The sequence below is a fragment of the Zootoca vivipara genome, chromosome Z1 (assembly GCF_965207765.1).
Source record: "Zootoca vivipara chromosome Z1, rZooViv2.hap1.1, whole genome shotgun sequence".
Classification (NCBI taxonomy): Eukaryota; Metazoa; Chordata; class Lepidosauria; order Squamata; family Lacertidae; genus Zootoca; species Zootoca vivipara.
Window position 1 is genome coordinate 55,772,725 of NC_142583.1, and position 23,620 is coordinate 55,796,344.

Consider the following 23,620-nt stretch of genomic DNA (forward strand, 5'->3'; position numbering starts at 1 on the left):
TCTGTAAACATATTTTTAAACATCTCAAATACTTCATAAGTTCCTGCAGGTTTCTTAAGACCCAGCTCTATGAGAATATACAAACAACATGCATTACAAGTGGGATCTGCAATAAATGATCAAGCTTCTCAATTGTCATTGCATCTTACCCAAGTAGAAATGGTGCCTTGCAACAGAAGTTCAACCCCCAAGTGGGGACCGCAAGAGCAGAAAACAGTCATGTGACAAAGGGATGGGGCAAAGAAGTCAGTCCCCATGTTCCCCACTCATGCAATAGCAAATGCATGAAATGCATGAACCAGGGCTTTTGAGCAATATACCTCCATTCTCTGCCCCTCCCCCAATGGTAACCATGTGAGAAAGAACACTTGGATAGGGCTCAAATCGGCATGTACATTTATCCTCCACTTGGGAGCAGTGGAGTAGCCAATCCAAATTCATCCAGTACGAAGGGAAACCAGTTTAGGGTTGTCTAAAAGAACCAACACGTCTGTTGAAGACATTGGTCCAAACGTTAAGAGATAAGGCTTTGCTTAGCACACACAATGCTAAAACCAATTGACCACTACATGACGCAACAAATTTGACACAAATTAACAGTTTTAATCTCATATGCTTTCCAAATATATTTGCAGCCCTCCTCATATAATGTAGGATGCCATCCTTCTCAGCCCTCCTACACAGTCTTATAGACTCTATATAGTGTTTTTAGAGTGTTTAAAGCTCTTTACTAACATTATTAAAACAACAAAGAGTCGGTTTTGTTGAGAACGAAAAACTTTTTGCCACAGTGTGGCCATAGAAATGTGCCCCACAATCTCTTAGCATTGGATCTCCTTCTGGCTTAGTTTAATGATGACTAAAGTCTAATATTTAAGCAGGCTGTCAATGGCCACAGAAGCCAGAATCATTAAAGAATAACTTGAAACTGGAAAATGTGCATAATTTGTACTCTGGAGTGTAGGCTCAAATCTAATTTTATGTGGGTGGTATATGGATGCAAAGTGCTGGTCTTAGCAAAACACTGAAAGCTAACTACCAATTAAAAAGCATTCTGTAATATATCATTGCTGTATTCAGCAATAAAGTGTCTTAAATTCACTGTAACCATTGATAACTTCTTTTATCACACCCTAATAAAGACTGTGCAGAGCTACTAGATCACATCCTATTATGGAGTCATTCACAGCAATATTAGCTGTGTGCTATACAGTGAGCGCCATGATTCATAGCCATCTTCATACAACTCACACTTCTAAAATGGTAACAAGAAATTTGCAGCTGGTGAAAATGTCTTTAAGCCTGCTACTTTATCAAACATTTAAGAAAAGAGCACAAAGAGTGTCATTTTTTATTTTTTTGCAGCTATGGACAGGATTATCTAAGGAAACTAACCAACATCCAGCAAAACAGAATGTTGTTTAACTGCTAAACATGCTCAATATTTTCAAAAGAAAATTACCTGGTGCAAATGGCACAGAAATAAATGGGACTTGCATTTGAGTGTATTTGTGCTCCACAGGAAAACGAGAAATCATGTTATGATCCTATCTCCCACGTCTGTGAATATCTTGCTTTTACTTTGTTGTCATTTGAATTTTACCTGCATGTGATACACATTAGTTGCCAGAAGCTAAACCATCATGAAATTGATTGGATCAATTTATTTTCCAAAGAGCAAATCAAACTATGCAATAGTAACAAACTGTGTAAACCTATGGATATTGACATAAAAGCAAGCCCTATTGGACTGGAACTTTGTAAGGACATTTAGGATTGCTGCCTAAGCCTCCCTAATTCATTCTCTCCTTCTCTCTCTCTTCAGCGGTGATCCCCACCACTACAGTGTTCATATAACTGATCTGAAATTTTTATGCTTTCCTATAAGAAGGGGAGAGCCCTTAACTTACATTTTGAAGCAAACAACCAAAAGTTTGGCAGCAGAGGACTCGCCCTACCTTTTTAATGTGTTTTCAAACAATGCTGTGGCATTTGAATGATGACCATGGTTAAACAAGATGCCAACGTCAGCTGGATTTAAATGGGCATTTTTATAGTTCCATGTTCAACCTTGAGTAAATTATTGGATTACTATACGGGTAGACAGAAGATTCACCCAGAAGATTGTTGCCTCTCACTAACTATTAGTCAATATGATATGATTCTGTTAGGACTAAGAGATTTGATGGCCACGACCCTTTTGGATGAAATCTTACATCAGGCATCCCGAAACTGCGGCCCTCCAGATGTTTTGGCCTACAACTCCCATGATCCCTAGCTAAGAGGAGCAGTGGTCAGGGATGATGGGAATTGTAGTCCAAAACATCTGGAGGGCCAAAGTTTGGGGATGCCTTTCCTACATCTATAGGTGTTTGGTTTCCCTTGGTATCTTTCACATTAAAATGTTACTTGCAACACCTAGAGTATAAAACATGTAATCTTATGTATATCCTAGCTCAGTTGGTTAGGGAGTGGTGCTGATAACATCAAGGTCCTGCGTTTGATTCCTGTATGGATACATATTTCTGCATTGCAGGGGGTTAGACTAGATGATCCATGGGGTCCCTTCCAACTCTATGATTCTATGACTCCTTCCTCCAAGCAGAACAGTTTTTAGGATGGTCAATAGCTTGACTGTAATAGAATGTATACACACACACACACATTCTTTCCCCCTACCCTTTAAATAGGAGACACTCTATTCATAAAAACCATAGCAAGAAAGATTGTGACATTACTAAGTGGAATGGCAGGGAATGATGCCAATGCGCTATTTATTTCAATAACAGTTGGTGTCATTGCAAAAATGTTGAGGAAGTACTGTGTTTAATTAGCAACTAATTTTAAACCTTCCACAACTCAATTATTTAACATTTTCCAAGCTAAGCACACATTTTGAAAAGTGACACAAAAGCTGCGTTCATCATGCTAGTTCTAGGGTTATAATTATGAATTACAGTAGGAAAGCACATCATAGCATTTACTGCACCAAGAAGCATTTTTTTTTAAAGTCCAGACCTGCCCTTGCGTATAACAGGAAGCCAAACCTTTTTATATCAGCCGTATATTTGAACAATGCAAGTGTCAGCCTTAAACTGTTTGCTGTGCAAAGTTTAACTTGTAAAAATCCTTGTGGATCACCTTATTTCGGCGATGGGTGATAACAATAATGTAACACTTGCTTTTCTCCATCTCTAACATGTTCAGTTCTTGTGGAGAAATCACCTTTTAAAATATGTCTACTGAGACAGGGTTGTTTTATAAAGTGTATAAGAATTTGTTGTGAATGTGGGGGTTGCATGAATAGTTAAGTTTCCGTTGGCGAATGGCAAATGGCAGTTACTAAACTGAATGAGGTTGGCATGGCAAAGGCTGGGTTATTTTTATGCTGTGTGAGGATTGTAAAATTTCACTTCTTATTGGCTATCTGGGTTGTTGGTTGTTTATTGGATGGACAGAGTGGTCTGACTGTGGTGAGATTGACTAGGGAGGAGAGTAATTGGCAGATAAGTAAGAAAAAAGAGGAACAACTCAACTTTGCAAGGCAGTCCTGTGTAAGCTTCTGTATCATAGAATCATAGAGTTGGAAGAGACCACAAGGGCCATCCAGGCCAACCCCCTGCCAAGCAGGAAACACCATCAAAGCATTCCTGACAGATGGCTGTCAAGCCTCTGCTTAAAGATCTCCAAAGAAGGAGACTGCACCACACTCCTTGGCAGCAAATTACACTGTTGAACAGCTCTTACTGTCAGGAAGTTGTTCCTAATGTTTAGGTGGAATCTTCTTTCTTGTAGCTTGAATCCATTGCTCCGTGTCCGCTTCTCTGGAGCATTAGTAAACAACCTTTTCCCCCTCCTCTATATGGCATCCTTTAATATATTTGAACATGGCTATCATATCACCCCTTAACCTTCTCTTCTCCAGGCTAAACATACCCAGCTCCCTAAGCCGTTCCTCATAAGGCATCGTTTCCAGGCCTTTGACCATTTTGGTTGCCCTCTTCTGGACACGTTCCAGCTTGTCAGTATCCTTCTTGAACTGTGGTGCCCAGAACTGGACACAGTACTCCAGGTGAGGTCTGACCAGAGCAGAATACAGTGGTACTATTACTTCCCTTGATCTAGATGCTATACTCCTATTGATGCAGCCCAGAATTGCATTGGCTTTTTTATTTACTGCAATTTAAAGTAATAGTAAGTTTATAAGAGCAAAAATAAGTCCTGCTTAAATAGTACTCAATTTAAGTATTAGTATTATTCTACCTTTATAATAATGAATAACTTGTTAATTTTTGAAAACTTATATTGCAAGTCTGGCCTGTTTTATACCACACATAAAGTATCAGAGCTACTGGGTTATATATGTAAGGCTTTAGTAAACAGCTAGAGATATGTGGTAGCAGTGGTTAGAAAGATTTTAAATATGAGCCCCTCCACACATTTTGTAAACCAGCAGTGATAAATAGAAGCTGATACTACACATATGTTATGAATGCTTTCATTATATATCTTTATGTGCATTCCTCTATAACCAGGCCTTTGGCTGATTAAACATTCTATGGTCTTTTAAATGTTTTTGTGGGAAGAGGGGGTTATTGATTTGTTTTTGTTTATTACGTGTTTTGTGTTCTCATTTTGTATTTTATGTTGTGAACTGCCCTGTGATCCATGGATGAAGGCCAATATACTACTACCACTACTACTACTACTACTACGGTACTAATGATTGCTCCAGTATCAGGAAGAACATTCCTGGTGATGAAAAGGATTTCTCTACATTTCTCTAAGGATGCAATCCCATGACATTTAATTTGGGCAAGACCTATTGCCCTCAATTATTTTTTACTAAGGACTGTGCTGCAAAACACTCAATTTGCGGGACACTTGCTAAAATAAGCTGGAATTCGTGAAATAGTGTAAAACATATCAGTATGTCGTGAACAGTTAGTTATACAGTGGTCCCTCGATTTACGAATTTAATCCGTTCAGAATGCACATTTGTAGGTCGAAAAGTTTGTAAGTCGAAAAAAGCGGTTTCCTATAGGAATGCATTGGAAACGGAAAAAATTGTAAGTCGAGTAAACTGCATCTAAAATTCGTAAATCGAGAAAACCCCATCTAAACCGCAACGGTTTTCCTTTTGGATGTCGAACAAAACGTAAGCGTGTGGCCATTTTTTTTCATTCGTAACTCGAAATTTCGTAAGTTGAGTACTTCGTAAGTCAAGGAACCACTGTATATAGGCCTCAAAGCTTTAGGTCAGGCATAGGCAACCTTCAGCCCTCCAGATGTTTTGGACTACAGTTCCCATCATCCCTGACCACTGGTCCTGTTAGCTAGGGATCATGGGAGTTGTAGGCCAAAACATCTGGAGGGCCGAAGGTTGCCTGTGCCTGCTTTAGGTATTATCTTCATATATTACTTTAATTGTATGTCCCTCTTTCCCCTTGCATGCTTGTTTTTCCTTTACAAGAAAGCAACCAGATAGGGGAGGATGACCTGTATCAGGATCCAGGGCTGGAATTTAATAAATAAATAAAGTTAGTCAATCACGTGACTAACATCAATCCTGTTTGTCCCTGAATCTGAGGATATTTTCAGTCTGCATGAATATCTATGTCTAGGGAAGTCAAAATCAGCTGAATGCAATGACAGTAACACCACTGTCAACCTCGTCTTAGTTGCATGACCAAATGCGGGATGGACTGGATGGCCCTTGTGGTCTCTTCCAACTCTATGATTCTATGATTCTATGTATACTCAGCTTATGGAATTGATGTTGTGGCGCTGATGAGCATTAATGATAAATCTCTCCTCAGTGCTCCTAGTTATGGCAGCCAAAGGTATAACTGCCATGTTCAGTATACCTCAAATTATAGGAATAAACAGCAGAGGGTGGGTATATTGCCATCATCGCCTTCTTGCAAATTTCCCTAAGGCATCTTTCCGGACACTATCTCTGTAGTTAGAAAGCTGAACTAGATCAACCTTTGTTCCGACACAACATGACAGTTCTTTCTTTCTTACCTAAAATGATCACTGCTGTGATCCCCGCTCTGATCCCTCTTTCAGGGTTGCAGAGTAGACGTTCCCTTCACTTTCTTCCCCTTCCCCTCCCAAATGTTATCTGGAGGTTTCAGGAGAGGAACCCAAAGCAGATTTGGGACAGTGCAGGGTGTATGTTGGGAGGAAGAGGAAGTTTCTGAGCAGTTCTGCTTGTGTATTGGCTCTGGGCTCCCCCACACACTTTCCAGGCACAGGTCCGCGTTTTAAAGCACCGTGTCTGAGCGGATCATCATCACCCCACCTACCCAGCTCTACCCATGAAATCACTTCTCTAGTGCTCAATCGGAGCAAAAGTCAATTTGGGTTTTCCACAGATAGACGTTTGCTCCAATTGAGCACTAAATAACGAGTTTTCCCAGGTTGAGCTCTGGGTGGAGGGGAGGGCACTTGGACACAGAGCTTGAAAACATGGGCCGTTCCTGGAAAGAGCGGAGGAAAGGTAAGTGTGGATTAACCCTTTGTTGGATATAATTCACAGTGTGGTTGCTGCTGAATAAATTCAGTACCATGGATGAGATGGGGTAAAAAGGTCTGTTTAGGGATTGACTAATAAGTGTTAGAGATAGGAAAACTTCTGAACAGGCATGCCAATTGTGATGGGGAATCAGTTGTTAACTCTGACTAGTTTATGAATCCAATCTGTTTTGTTCCTAGGTATATCACCAGCTATAACAAAATGTGTCACATGCCGCAGAGGTTGGTCCATTAGGGCAAATGGGACGCTGCCCCACCAGCCGTCTTCTTGCATATAACCAGTCCAGAGGGTGGTCCTGGTTGCCTGCTGTCTCCTCCTTAGCCTCACTTTTGCCCTAGTAGAACTCAGCAAGGAGGAGGATGTGGAATTAGTTGGCTCTGCCTTGCCAATGGCTTTGGCACCATCTACGGTTGTTCTTCCTGCCTTCCTCCTCAACAGTCCCAATCAGGGGTCAGCAAACTTTTTCAGCAGGGGGCCGGTCCACTGTGCCTCAGACCTTGTGGGGGGTCGGACTATATTTTGAAAAGAAAAATAACAACGAATGTATTCCTATGCCCCACAATTAAACCAGAGATGCATTTTAAATCTGTATCCTGCCCTCCCCGGCCAAAGCCGGGCTCAGAGCGGCTAAGAACAAGTAAAAATAGCACAGTGTACATAAATCCACACAGTCAATTAATTAAAATACATTCTAAAATCAATTCAGAATCAAATTAATGGCAACCATTGGGTTAGAGTTCAGAAGGAGAGAGGGAGTCAGACTGTGCCTTTGCCAACGGCCTGGCGGAACAGCTCCGTCTTGCAGGCCCTGCGGAAAGATGTCAACTCCCGCAGAGCCCTAGTCTCTTGTGGCAGAACATTCTACCAGATCAGGGCTGCAGCCGAAAAAGCCCACATTCTACTCATGTAATAACCCGCTGATTCCTGGACCGTCTGCAGGCCGGATTTAGAAGGCGATTGGGCCAAATCCGGCCACTGGGCCTTAGTTTGCCTATCCATGGGCACCATCCACCAAAAGTCACATTCAAGTAAGAGTATTGAAATGGAAAGGAAGGTGAATGAAAAGGAAGTGGGTTGCAATCCTTATATACATACTCCTTATCCTACTTTCATAGGACTTAAGCACCTATAATTTGGTGCAGAGTTTTGAAGTCAGCAAATGGAGAATCTAAGGGCATCTTTCTGGGCAAAGAACCATTGCTGTGGCCTTGCTCTCCAGTTGCTTTCATTTTGTTTCAATTTTTTAGGAGTTATTTTCTGGTTTCATGGTGCCTGAGATTTGGCCAGTCTACAGATGTAAGCTTGTTAGCGTTTGTCCTGATTTTCTGCTCACAGTGACAGAAAGCCTGAGTAGTTGTTTTAAAGGTAATCCCTAAGCACTTATCTTTGGCCTCCAGGTACTAGAGTGCTGCTGAGCAAGCATGCAGCTAGGATATGTAAAACATATTCATTATAAAAATACAAATTAATTCTGACCTTATGATTTACTGTGGAAGAGGGCTGAGTGGGAGGAGTAAATTTTCAATCTTACGGAGTTGCTTGCCGCAATCATTTCATAAATAACATGATTTAAGCTAATAAGTCCTATGCACACTTGGAAGTTGCCCCCATTTAATGTTTCACACTAGCATCAGGCCAAAATGTGCCTCGGTATGAAAGAGAATGACATTTGTGTCACATTTCATTGCCTGAATGAATTGTGTCTAGAGATTAGAGCCTCTGCCCCTTTCATATTATTTCAGAAGTATATTAATTCCAGTAAAGGTAAGCTTCTATGTGAGTAGTGATAAATGGTTTTTTTAAAAAATAAAAAAATTGTATTGTTTTTTTTTAATATTATAGTTATCTTTAACATGTTTTACTGTTGTTGTTACTGTATGTATTTATTATTATTTTTATTGTCAGCTTCCCTGGGCACCTTTTGTGGAATGTCAGGGTACAAATATTTTAAATACCGGTATATAAAACTGTATTGGCAGCCCAATATGGTGGCAACTACCAGAGAAATAATTTTGGAATAGGAAATCAGTGTCAATTTTCATGGCCATATTTCTAAAAAGGTAAAGGGTAAAGGGACCCCTGACCATTAGGTCCAGTCGTGACTGACTCTGGGGTTGCGGCGCTCATCTCGCGTTATTGGCCGAGGGAGCCGGCGTACAGCTTCCAGGTCATGTGGCCAGCATGACAAAGCCGCTTCTGGTGAACCAGAGCAGCACATAGAAATGCCGTTTACCTTCCTATTTATCTACTTGCACTTTGACGTGCTTTCGAACGGCTAGGTTGGCAGGAGCTGGGACCAAGCAATGGGAGCTCACCCCGTCACAGGGATTCGAACCGCCGACCTTCTGATCGGCAAGCCCTAGGCTCAGTGGTTTAACCCACAGCGCCACCCGCGTCCCTATAACGAAGTAAAAAATGTGGGGTTTTTTTCCAGTGTAGAAGATTTCGGTGATTGTTTAGCTTTCTGTAAGACTAATAATTACTTATGATTTATTGAAACACCACTTCAGTGAATTAGAAATATTTTCTCCCTTCGTTGAATGTTCTATTTTATTTAATCTAATTTCACATGCTTGAGGTACAGTTGATCCCAAGACACGTATTAATTTTTGTGTTGCTTTGGATTTCAGAATGCAGAAGAAAGTGTCATATTTTATATTACTTAAATGTTTTGAATGTTAAATTATCAGGCAGCCACCTGCCACGCCTATGCAAGTATTTACTTAGGTCAGAGGAGACAACAACTAGCAGGCAGCTAGCAGGTAGGGAATCAGTCTAGCAATGCAAAAGGTTGGACTGCAGAACTCCCTCCAGCACACAAATCATTCAGAAAATAGGAGTGGAGCAAATCTTGGAGCTTCATAGCAAACTGTGGCATTGGACTGGCTCATCCAGATCACCTGACTTCTGACCCAGGAAGATTATGTGATACTGTGATGTCAGTATCTTGGCTACAGTTGAACTGTGCTCACATTCTCTGCTCAGTAGTTCTGGTGGTGTCGGGAGGAGGGAATTCCCAGCACCGCACCCCCTAAACTACAGTTCCCAGGATTCCTTGAGGGCAGTCGTGTGCTTTGAATGCATAGTGCGCATGGAGTGAAATTGATAGGGAGAAATTTGCACGTGTTTAATTTCTTTAGGTTAGACTGTTGTTAAAGGCACAGTAACATTAATAGAACCGGAGGAGCTCATCTAGGTAGTCAAGTTGAGGGTGACGGCTGCTTTGCAACAACTGTCAAAGCGTTTAGTGAGGGCAGTTCTGTCTGGCACTTGGTCCTTTCACCTTAGGGCCAGGAGATCTCTCCTTCTCTTGTGCTGAACTCCATGTGAAGAGGAAATAGTTCTCTCTCCACACCGGGGGTGGGTTACTAGAAAGAGCAGATGAGTACAAAGTAGCATCTATCCATGTCACATTAATCTTCACCATCTCCGCTTCAGGTTGCCCCCTACCAGTCTCTGAATTGCATAAGGCAGTCTAATGGACACTTATGCTAATTGCAGGCTGTAATCGTTTCTCAAGTACCCGCTTTATCCACCCACTAGTTGATTAGCAAGGTTTGATTTTGTTTTTTGAATGGCACAAGGCACACGGCCCATTTTTAATTGGGGTGCTGGAAACATAGAATATGGAAAATTCGAACGAAGAATGTTTACATTGTGCTCAATACGAAACCATAGTGTGAGCATTGAGCTCCTGAAATGCAGCATCCAGCCAGTTGGTGCATTTGCCTGGTCCCTGTAACAGGAGATCTGTTTGCAATGTGTATACATAATATTATGGGTGCATATCTGCCACGTTCCGGATTGCAAAATCTGGGACCAGCAGCGGCGCGGCACCAGAAGTCGCTTCCATGCATGTCCGGAAGTGAGTAGAAGTGACTTCTGGCACTGCGGCCATTTTGGAAATGGGCACAGCAGCACCAGAAACATGGCCGCCGGCAGGAGCTGCTTTCCGGGGGATTTACAGGAGATAAATCCATTCGGGAGACCAGCGGGAAACGGCAAGAAAATACGGGGGTTTCCCGGGCAAAACGGGGTACTTGGCAGCTATGTATGGGTGTGTTCAAAGGTGTTGTGTCTCCCTGTAAAGGCGATATGTGCAGCACTTGCCCCCTTCTTCCAACCTCATTCTTGAACCAAGTAACTGGAGGAAGAAGCTGCAGTTATGCGAGACCCTAAACATTCTTGAACAGTGAAAGAAGTTTGCTTTGGGAAGTATGTGATATTAACAGCAAAGGAGGGATAAAAATATGGCCATATGAAGGCTGTGGTGCATGGCTCTGATAGCGCATGTACAGAATAACTGCATTTGGCCTGATGTGTTACAGCAGAAAGATGAAACTGCAGGAGGGGAGAATGTAGTTACGCTGACATCTTACTTGTAGGCTTCCCATAGGTATCTGATAGGTCACTGTGAGAACAGGATGCTGGACTTGGTGGGCCAGTGGCTGTCCTTATGTGGCCACAGGACTTGGTTGAGAGACTAGCTTCCATCTTCTCTCTGAACTGTTTCCATTGCAGATGAAAATTGTAAGACCTTTTCCTGTCAACCTCACCAACCTGTGTGCATGTGTTTGATGTCTGTTACGTTGTAATCCTGTAGGCAAGCTGTTTTGTGCTTTTACCTGTCTGCAATGCTTTGTAAATTTCTTTATAAAAGGATAAACAACAGAAATGGTTTTTAGATTTTTTTCCCAGTCAGTTAAATTGTCATAGTTTCCCCCAAGGAGGCCGGGAATCATAGTTTGCTGGGAATACTGACAATTCTCTCATTGCGTGGTGTTCAATAAAGGTTTTCTCAGAGTAGACCCATAAGATTAATAGACCTAACTTAAACATGTTCGTTAAACTCAGTGAGTCTACTCTGAGTAAAACCCTCTAAGATTCCTAACTGAAGTGCCGTTCAGAGAATTCCCTGAGGAGAAGGAATGACTGTTTAAGTCTGTGGTGTGGAGGCTGCCATTATATATTTTTGCCATTCCTGTTATGATCTCCACTTTGTTTTGAAACTCCCTTCATAAATACAGGTTTTGCTTCCAGCCTTTTACTTCGGGTGTATGATTAATCTAATAACAACAATAATAATTAATACAAGATAGGATCAATATTGCACATTTTCTATTATGACCCTTATTTTTTTAACAAAATTAAGTGTGAAAATTTTCAGCTATGCCTACTCTTTTGTTCCCCCTCTGCAGTGAAGTGCATTCATAATGAGTTTAATTAAGTGGAAATGGATGTTAGCCTATAATGTTACAAAAGGTTGCTATGCACCAATAAATCATAATTAAATGTATTTAGGGTAATAGTAGGAGTCGTTTACAGTGAGGTTGCTTCCAACAAATGTTAATTGTTGCCTTAAATGACAAGTGCTCCCAATTAAAAGGCAAACAAATCTAAACCCCACTTTTGCTAACCACCAGGGTATTTACTTTTTGCAGGAACAGCATGTACTTGATTCACCAGGAGCTATTCAAAACAAGGGGAAATGCTAGATGGCAGCTTGCCCGGGGTTTAGTTTGAATAGACTGAATTCTGATGTGACAAGATTGCTGGTTGCTTCGGTGAAAGGTATTTTATGAGAAGTTGTGATTAAGACGTGGGCATCTCCTGGATTGTTATGGAAAGATGCCCCCTGGAAAATGGAGCCAGCCCTATAGACGTGCAAGTCAAGTAGGCTGGTTTAAATATAAATATAAGCATAAATCAAGGTTCATGAAAAGGCAATGCAGTCCCCCAAGTCAGCTTGTTGTATATCAGATGGTGAGGAGTCACAGTGAATTGCTGTGCCTATAAAATCTCTTTTAATCTTTTTTATTAATCAGTCATGTAGCTGTCCTTACTGTTTCCCCGGCTTGAAATGTTGAAGTCTTGAAACTTTTTGTGCTTCTTTGAAGCGCTGACACACAACAGTGAAATACACAAATAACACCAACAGTGACTCATTGTGAATAAAAAATTGCATGGCTGGTGTCGGTGCCTCACATCTTTGGGTATCTGTAAGGTAGGACCCACTGCAGAAGCCTACCTTGGTCCCACCTCAAATTATTTTTCTGGTCTGGCACTCCAAGCAATTCCAAGTGGTGAATAGTCCAGAATACCCACTATCTAGCATTGTGGTGGGGACTCATGAGGACTCCAACAGGGACTAGACCCAGCTACCTAGTGCTGTTTGGAGTACAGTGGTACCTCTACCTACGAATGTTTCTACTTACGAATGGAGCTCCGTCCGCCATCTTGGATGCGGTTTAGATAGGATTTTTTCTACTTACGAATTTTTAGATAGGGTTGCTTCTACTTACGAATTTTTTCTCCCAATGCATTCCTATGGGATTCAACTTACAATTTTTTCGACTTACAAATGTGCGTTCGGAATGCATTAAATTCGTAAGTAGAGGTGCCACTGTACTGCTATCACAGGCAGGTTCCTACAGGCTCATAGGAAGCTGCTTTTCATGTGCTTGAGAGACGTTCAGATACAGGGAGGCTGTGAAGAAGAAATCTGGAATATATATTGTGTGGTGATACCTCGATCCCTCCCAGAGTAAATAAGACACAGGACACATTGCATAAGGTTAATGGCTGTGAAAAGGCCACAACTTTATTGATTACGGATGTAGAGAGGTATTGGCTTGGGCATTGGATCTAACCGTCTCCAGCCCGCTCTGCTGGCAGTCTGTGAAGGGTTAACCACCGTTGGGTGAGCCCTGCGATGCAGATCAACTAGGAACTCACCCTGGGGCCACCGTTAGGGGGCGTGCCTTAGGCTCTCACCTACCACGGCTTCGGACATGGCCATGCCCCCAGACTCCTTAAGGGAGTACCCTTCGGCATTTTGGGGAAGGTGATGGCAGCAACCTCCCCCCCCACCTGTAACCTTCTAGAAATAATCCAATAAGAGAGGCTGAATCCCGGCCGTGCGCTTGCTTAAATCAGCAAGCCACGCCCCTCTGGAGCGTCCAGATTGGACGCTCCAAGGGAGCGCCGCGTCCGGGAGCCAGCCAATGGGCTGGGAGGATGGCAGCCATCCCCCCAGCACGTGTGAGGGCTCGTGGTGCCCACAATCTTCCCTCCTCTTACGGCGGGAGGGACTTTATTTATTGGCATGGTGCATCATAAGAGGTTACTGGTTTCTGCAAATGTATCATGCTATTCATTTCTGGTATCTATCACAATTCCCCTCTGAGACGCATTTGGCTTTTGGATGGACAAGCCATCCAGTTTTTTAGACAGTCTTTCCCAGCCCTACCTGGAGATACCAGGGATTGAACTCAGAACCTTCTGCATACAAAGCGCTAAGCTATAGCCAGCACTCCACTAACTTTCATAACAACTTGCCCCTTCCTATTCTGCATCCAAATTCTTTGTCCAGGTTATCACTGGTTCTGTTGACAATCCGTATTTCTCAAGCTGGTTGGAAATCTGCTTTACCTTATTACAGCTCCATGGTGAGTTCAGGCACCAGCAGGTCCACATTCTGCAAGTATTGATAGTGGTCCGCATCCTGTTAATGCTCTATGGGAAATCCATCTTGGGTATTAGATATTGAAAAGCTGTTTGCTATCTCTCTCTTCATTTTAGCTCAAATCCAATTGTTCCTATAAATTATTTCCTTCGAATACTATGGGAATTGCAGTGTTGTTGTTTTCTTGCTTAGATCAATCTAAACTAGATCTGATGCTCTTGCAGCTTGTTTTGAAAAAAAAAAAAGATGTTGATTTTATTTCTTTTGTAGTAGGCCGCTCAGAACTCTCGGGTTCTTAAATAATAAATTAGCATTGTAAGTAAAGGGGAAGTTGACAAATCTCAAATTCTCCCCCTTCGGTTTTGTGAGTTGAAGTTTTAATGTAGAACGCCCTAATTCCATTTGTTTTTCAGCATTTTCAGTTGTTTTTATCGGATTACAGCTGTCACCCTAAATACACTAAGTGGGGAGTAAGCTCAGCTGAGTGCAGTAAGGGTTACTTCTAAGGAGGCATTCATTTATTTATTTAATAAATTTTCATGCCGGTTCAAAAAAAAAAATCTTCCCAAAATCAAATTTACAAGCCACATATCAAATACACAATACAATTTAAAACCATAAAATACCACCAAAATCTCAAAGCAATATTTTGAAACATTACTGAAAACCAAGATCACTATTCCTGATCCAGCAAAATAGACTATTCTCAAAATCAGTGCACTGTTAAGTGCTTGAAGAAAACGTGTGCAAGTGTTATGCAAACTTTAATTAACAGTACTGGTTATTATTTTTGGCTGAATTTTGAACTGATGTGAAAATGTGTCCTTACTGAAATAAGACCACACTCTCTTGGTTTAGCTCTTGTCTGAATTTCAGCTACGTGCAAATGATCTCTGAGGGCAGAGAAATTAGGAGAACCGTTCCACAGATGTATTTATTTGGAAGCATTTATATACTGCTGAATTAAATAATAATAATCTCCAAGCAGTGTACAATCTGGAACATAAAGAATATATCATTAAAACAAAATCATTACCCAAGCCAGTTAAACAGCAATATAAAAATACATAAAATTATAGAAAGGTGAATAAAGCATCCTCAGTTCAGAAGCCAGCTGTCTTCTTTTCTTTCATTTCATTTCTTTCTTTCATGAGCAGTATTACACTGGAAACTCTTCAAGGCTTGGTCCCAATGCCATTTCACCGGGAAACAATCTGTCTGTCTGTCTGTCTGTCTGTCTGTCTGTCTGTCTGTCTATCATCTATCTATCTATCTATCTATCTATCTATCTATCTATCTATCTATCTAGAATAGACCTAACTCCCTGGTGGGCCTCCCCCTTAGAGATGACATCAATGGGAGGCAGAAATAAAATCGGGAGATGGCTAACGTATAAAGATCTATTAGAAAAAGATGGAGAAGAATTAGTATTAAAGTCTTATGACCAAATCAAATCAAGCTGTACGAGCTGGTTACAGTATATTCAATTACAAAGCTTATTTAAAGAGCATCAAAAAATCGGCTTTGGGAAAGAGAAATCTAAATTACAGGAATTGTTAGTGGAAAATACCGTTAAACCGTTATCAAAGATCTACAAATTTCTTTTGGAATGGGAGTTAAAAGATGAGGAGATTAAATGTGTCATGGTAAGATGGGCCCAAGATTTAGGTAGGCCAATTTATAAAGCCCAATGGGATAAATTATGGAGAGTTACAATGAAATTTACGGCCTGTGCCAGAATAAAAGAAAATATGCTCAAAATGGTTTATAGGTGGCACCTAACGCCAGAAAGGATGTCCAAAATATATAAAAATGAAGAAATAAATTGTTGGAAATGTCAAAAAAGGGGGGGAAATTATATGCATTGTTGGTGGGGATGTCCAAAAATTAAAGAATTTTGGGGGAGTGTCTACGAAGAACTGGAAAAAATGTTAAAGATCACCTTTAAAAAGAACCCAGAATACTTTTTATTAAGTCTAGTACCCGGAAACATCCCAGAGGATAGGATAGATATTTTTCTTTATTCCTGTGCAGCAGCAAGACTGCTGATCGGCCAGAAATGGAAGAAAGAAGAGATACCCACAATCCAAGAGTGGCAGTTAAGATTAATTGAATTTATGAATCTTGATAGGATGACAGCGGCAATTAGGAACAAATCGAAACAAAGTTCAAAAAGAAAATGGGAATATGTAGAAGAATATTTTAAGAAAAAAGGTATTAAAACAGAGTTGGCGATCTGCTTTGACTAGCTGACCATAAGGGATTTCAGTGGGAAATTTGATAAGAAGGAAACCTAAATTTAATGTTTATCTTAGGGGTAAGTAACGCAAGTAATCTGAGAAAATTTAAAGGAAAGCGATGTGTTAAAGTTCGGAAGTGGTTTTATTTATTATTTATTATTGTACAAATGGAATGTATGTTTTTTTTTCTTTCTATCTTTGTATGAATTTTAATGTGAATCAATAAAGGTTTTTTCTTTAAAAAAAAAAAATTAAAAAAAATAGAATAGACCTATCCACCTCATGAGAAGAGAAGAATCCTTGGGAAAGACCCTGATGTTGGGAAAGATTGAGGGCACAAGGAGAAGGGGACGACAGAGGACGAGATGGTTGGACAGTGTTCTCGAAGCTACGAACATGAGTTTGACCAAACTGCGGGAGGCAGTGGAAAACAGGAGTGCCTGGCGTGCTATGGTCCATGGGGTCACGAAGAGTCGGACATGACTAAACGACTAAACAACAACAACAACAATCTATTGATTGCATTTTTAATACAGAAACAACACAGACACACCCCACATCCCCCTTCCTCTACCCACCAATGGTACAACTTTCATACCAGTCTCGACATACAACTAAATACCTAGTGACTCCCCTTCCACCCTTTTCCAGGAAACTTCTTGGCATTCTGGAAATGGGTGGGCAACCAGGGCACTCAAGCCACTGCAGTGACTTTGATTCATTAACTTTATAACTAACTAAACAGCATAGGAGAGTCAAGCAATGTGTGGAAACAGGAGGTCCGTGGCACCAAGTGTAATGAAGGATCAAATTAGGCCCTGCCAGGGGAGATGGGCAGTAGGAAGCCGGGGGGGGGGGGGATGGAGCTAGAAGCTCAAAGGGGCTCATAAGGTCAGAAGGTAGTCTGACATCTAGGCAGCTTGATCTGAGAAGCTTCCACAGTAGAACCATTTCATATGCCTTTTTTCTGACACTGATTACATGGAGATCTACCCAACAATAGCTTCAGACAAGGATGTTCATGCCTGGAACAAGCCATCATGGTGTGAGGTTAGTAACAGGATCCAGCAAATTGACCCAGGGTATGTCACCCTCTTATGTAGGTGCTTGGCGAATTGTATGTGATCAAGGCCTCGTTCGTTTTGACTGAATGCCTCATTAGCTGTAAACTTCTCTTGAGTGGTGTGGGCAATACTTGGCGGTGGGCAGCATGGATCAAAGGCAGATAAACATGGGGCACACCGCTGTTAATGAAGATGTATTCTGTAGTGACATTTGATCAGATCTGCTGGGTGAATGCTAAGATTTCATTACTTAAAGACAGAGAGGCGTCTTGTCTGATTAAAAAGTGGGAAAACAGTGGGGAGCTCCCATAAATTACTGCAGCTCAATTAGGTGCAGACAGTTTAGTGAGTGTTTATTACTGGCAGAAAGGAAGATTTTTCCAATTAGATTAAAAGGTTTGGAAAACAACAATTCCAGTGCTCAGTGATTTAGACCCTTTGCTAGAATAATGCATTGTGAGAAGCAGCATTGATTAAAAGCAAACTGATAGGTTATTTGCGGTGCCTCGTTGTTTAGCAATGGGTCCCCCCCTCCCTGCTGCCGAGGTACAATTTACCTCACATGATCAATGTGTGGACTTGGCTAATTTTCTCCTTGGCCTGAAGATTTATATGAATGTAAAGGGCAGCTAAATCACTGTGGAAAATACCAACATGATTTATTTGGGGTAATCATCAAGGAAGCGGAGCTGCATAAATCATTGGCAATGTATCCCTGCCATGCTGAGCCCTTCAGGCTGGCATCTCTGCCCTGGAGCTGGGTGGGTGGGGGGTGGAATTAATCAGAAACGGACTTCATTCCTTGCACTCATACTGAGAAACCAAGAAAGGCATTCAAGCAAAAGTGGCTGTCTATTAGATACTTCAGAAGCTGGCAGTCACTGTTTCTAATAGGCAACTGAAGTTATTTATTGTACGAAGGAAGTCCATGGGCATGGTTGTTCTCTGATGATTAACTTAAGTCCCGGGGATTGCATTGACTGTACACTTTAGTATACCCAATGTAATTAAATAAATTAAATATGCCGATTTCCTCCCCTCGCCACCACCTCCCCCCCCCCCCGTCGTCTGACTTACCATGTTACATGCTTATCATACAGGGGTATTTTAATCCCCATATTTTAAAAACCAAATGCCAAGGATTAGTAATGAGGCTATCTCCACAGAATACCCAAGGAACATTTCTTGGGAGATTGAGTCATTGTGCATTGACATTATCTGTATGAAATGTTTACACACAGGAGAGTCACTCCTGTGTTGTAGAACTGCATCCAGGGAAATGATCCAGAATTATCAATGTGTCAAAACACTTCATGTTTCTGCCAGCTATTCTTATGGGCAATTCAAATGACTATTAGTCATAGACTGAAGTCAACTCACACATTGTTTTGAGGAGATGTTGTAAAAAAGGAACTGGATTTGCAAATGTTCTGTGATCAGTTGAAATCATAACTCATTATGTGCTGGTATTTGGGGACAAGGTGAATTGGGATCTAATAATGTGCTGCGGAATTCGCAAGAGCAAGGTGCCCATGACAAAAATCACCAGAAAAAGTCGGCATGGTTTTGTTTTGCAGTATATCAGCTTGTCTGAACTGTCTCATTGGATGTTGCTTCAGTGAGGCTGAAAAGTTTAATGGATGAATCATTTAGAAAACCTATTTGTAATTAGTTGATTACATTTATATGCCAGCTTCCTTCCAAGGAGCTCAAAATGACATACATCCCCCCCACTCCATTTTATCCTCTCAACAAACCTCAGGTTAGATTAAAGGATAGTAACTTAACCAAGGTCACTCAGTGAACCTCGTGGTTGAGTAGAGATTTGAGTCCTGGTCCCTCAGGTTGTAGCCCAACACTCCAACCACTACACCAGAGTGGCATAAGATTGAGAACCTTTTGATTAATTAAGAAGGTTCCTTATGAAAGCACAGGTAGCTTTTTTTTTTAAGGTAATCTCCTACCCAGGCCCTGACCTGGCACCAAACTGCTTAGCTTCAGCAAGGCTATTGCACCATGTGCCTTCAGAGATCACACCTTGTTGTTGTTGTTTAGTCGTTTAGTCGTGTCCGACTCTTTGTGACCCCATGGACCATAGCACGCCAGGCACTCCTGTCTTGCACTGCCTCCCGCAGTTTGGTCAAACTCATGTTCGTAGCTTCGAGAACACTGTCCAACCATCTCGTCCTCTGTCGTCCCCTTCTCCCCTTCTCTGTCGATCACACCTTGCTCTCATACAAAGATTGATGAAGAAGGTCAGAGCAATCCTACTGAGGTTATGGCACGAGTGGCATCTGTAGTGGCAGAATCACCGCTTTCTAACCCCTGCCAGTCTTGCACTAGCCAGGGCAAATGTGGCGATGTCTGCTTTTTGCTTTTTTTATTTCAGTTTTATTAATCAGTTTTTAATTCCCCCTTCGGATTGATTCCAAATAGGAAGGGGGCTGTTAGAGTCTCTCCTGCTTCTAGGGCCGTGTCCCAGAAAACGATGGGGCTTTGGATCTGGCAGATATGCCCTGAAAGTCTCCACCGCTTTCACTGCTTGCAGTGTGCCATAGTTGTGGAGAAGAAGACTTGATCTTTAACCGAAGGTCAGGGATGCGGCCTTGTTGCTTGTTAGCTGGTTCCGACAGTTCAGTTCCATTATGTGTGTGACTACGCCATGCACTGACCGCCTCAAGCTGTTCCTTTCACAGCCTGTTCTCTGTCACGGGAACCTCTGGGTCAATGACACTTTTACATTTCTCTCTCCAGCACCAGGTTGGAGGCAAAGCCTTTTTTTAAATTTTTTGTTTTGCTGATACAAAGGCATTCTTCCACTGCTGCTCCTTGATATACCTTTCCTAGTAATCTAAATGTGGTAATAAATCACATTTCCTTTTTGGTGCGTTTCTTGATGTCAGTGCACAGCATACTCCATGGCTCTGGAGCTCTATTATTTTATTTCAATAAAAAGGCCTGTGAATATGCCGCATCCAGCTTATCTGATTGTTTGTTCTGCTCAGCTAAGCAAACTAAGCAAGGGTGGCTTCAGCTAGGCAATTTGCTGAAAAACCTGGTTGTGCTTTCCTTATTGGCAAGGCAGCTTCCTCATCGTTTCCCTTTGTTCTCCTTGTGCCTCTTTCCCTTTTTGTTTTTTTGCAGTCAACTGTCTCCCCAAAAGTTCCAGTAAACTTTGAGATCTGAGCCCTGCAATTTTGATTTCCTAATGTAACCTCCACTTCCTATAGCCCCTAACAGCCCTGTCTTGAAGACACTTCTGTCTTCAGATTCTCTTCCTAATAAATATTCCTTACCCCTGATCTGTATCATAGAATTGCCTGGTTGTAATACGCTGGAAATGAGAAGTTGCCAGGATACTGCAACTGAAAACTCTTTAAGTAGGGTGAAACTATTGAGACTGAGAGGGATTCCTCATAAAATGTTAAGGCTCTGCTGCTAGCACGGAGGGACTGTGTTTTTTAAAATTTCAGCAGTGCTCTGTGCGAGGCCAAAATTTGGTACCCCCTATCTTTCTCCTTCTGTTCTGCTCCATTCACTACATCACAGTTGTGATGCCCTGCAGTGCCATCCGGGCTTAGCACCCAGTGCTGCAGAACTGGTCACACTGCCCTAAATCCACTTCTGCTAAAGAGCACCAATGTGTCTACCTGTAAGGGGGAAGGCTTATAGGGAACAACCCCCCCCATCAGGTCGAGTTCCTCCCCAAGCAGTAAGTCAAGCACAGGAAACAGAAAGGGAGAGCCAAGGCTCTGACAGCATCAGACAGCCCTTGCTCCAAGGGGAGGGAGAGAGGGAAGGGGAAGAAGGGGCCGGCAGTCAGTCAGTAAGTCAGTCGGAAGGCCATTTCCCCCCACACCGGAATTGAGGCGAACGGCTCCATGTCGGAGCAGGGGGAGGCGCTTCACCGTTCCCAGGCTGTTATGTTGGGCGCGAAACAGAAAGCAAACACTGTGAGATTCTGAATCAGACTGAGTTAGACATGTTTTATGGACACTTTGCACTGTAAATAATATGCACCAGTAAAAACATCTGAAAGACAAGCAGATGTGGAGGGTCCTTACTCAAGAGTAGCCACAACAACCCCTGACACTACACAACAATGAATTACTGGCCAGAGAAGAATTCACGTGTAAACAACGGGGTGGTGTACAGTAGAGGCTATGAGGATGAGCTGTGAGCCAGTAAATCGTCTTCTTAGCAGGATATGTGAACTGGATAATCCCTACATAATGCATCCTAAGCCCAGGTTGCTGTGATTCACCAGCCAAATCTTCCGAATGTGTCAAATTTAAGTGATTTAACAGAGCTGTTAAAGGACACTCCAGAGATGAGCCAAGGATTCTGTTGATGCTTGAGACAGAAAATTCCCGATGGCACCCCAACGTCTCTCAGAAAAATACATTAATAAAATGAAATACAATACAGTATATTTGATGGCATCCCTCAAACGACTACCCCGGGTGTCACATCTCACCCTGCTTAATGGAATAGTAAAGGTGGGCTCACTATTATAGCTCACTTCATGATGATAACATAGCCTCTGAGTTGTTCTTACCTCATTTTCTGCCTGCTGTATATGGGAAGGTGACCTCAGCTGAAAGCTACGTGACAACATTCAGCCTTCTAGAGTTCCCCTTTTGAAGCCTGGGAGATTGCAGAGGTTGCAGCAGCGATTTCCCAGCTCATGTGTCATTGTTCACATTAACAGACAAGTCCCATAAGTGAGAGAAGCAGCTCGGAGTTAGGTCTGAACCACCCTTTGATCAAAGGGCTGATTCCGTCGTTTCCCAGTGAGCTTGAGTGAAAGTCAAAACTGCTTAATTTCTTCTCAGACATCAACTCTGTACTAAGGAGAGTAGTCATTTTTACAATGAGACACTGCGGCAGTGAGGGAATATGTCTCTTTGCTTTATGTTTACACCATTATAATTCATATTACACCCTAAATAACCCCATTAAGTGGAAGTAGAAAAATGTGACAAGCCATTTATGGATCATGTGAATGTAATTGAAGAGGGCGATGGGACGGCTCCTTATATAATCTAGCTTTAATCAATACCAGGGGAAAATATTTCCCAGGCCATTTAAACTGTACGGCATAAATAGTGTTTGACATAGAAAATGAATTTTTGTTTCAGCCTAAGCACTGATTTATTTGAGAGGAATATGCCTGCGTTATTATTTCTTAGTTGTTCAAGGGTTTGACTCACCAGCAGGAGTTCAAATGTTCAGATAGGCACTATAATTCAGATTTCAAATGGGGCTTTCAGTGGGGATATAATCCTATCCTGGCAGGCTTTGTGAACCCCAAATTCACCCCAGAGTAGCTGGGGCAACTCAGTCAGATGGGCGGGGTGTTATTATTATTATTATTATTAGTAGTAGTAGTATTATTAGTATTTCACAACCAAAAGTGGCCAAAGCAGTGCTCAGTAAGATGAAACAAAAAAGATGACAGACTCAGTAAACTAAAAGCAATAGTACAATTAATATTCCATAAAACTACTTGGTCATACTTGGGGAAAAGCCTTGTCTAATTAGGCACTTGTCTAATTTCATTGCTAACTGACTCCAGAGGGCTGAAGCTGCAATCCGAAAAACCTGGTTTCTACTACATGCATACTAAGCACATCCCTGGGGCAAGTGGTACTCTTAGCAATACCCAGCCGAGGAGAGTGGTATGACACAGTCCTTGGGTAACCTGTTTCTAAGTTGTTTAGAGCTTTAAATACTAAAGGAAAAAACTTGAACAGCATGCGGTAGCGGTTAAGGCGATGTGTATCATAAAAGGAAATGATAAATGAGACACACACGGTGGAGGAGCTTTTACTGGCCAGACACACAAGCAAGGAACTCCATTTCCTGCTACCAGGGCTGAACTGTGCGCAGAAGTCTGAGAAGAGCTAGAAGCTGGGGCCCAGAAGTGAGAGGGCAAACCAGTAGTCATGAACAAACAACAATTCTGGCCTGAAGACTAACTAGGAGGCAAGGTTGAACAAGCAGCACTCAGGAGCAAAGAATAGTGAAGGATTCAAGCTCACCCTAGTGCTCAGCAATGCTTTATTTCTCAAACTAAGTGCAGCTGGAATCAGCACATAGCTGCTGCTTACCAAGAGGGAGATTGGGAAGGACAAGGCAGTGGGGAGCGTAATGTGCTGTGAATGCTGCGGCAGAGCCAATACAGTGCTCCCCAAGGCGGCTTAAGGGAACTTCCAGTTTTGAAGAAATGCAAAAATTTATCAGAAAAAACTAAGGGATCGAGAGTGAATCAAAAACAGTTCAGCAGGCATGGAATGCTGACTGTCTG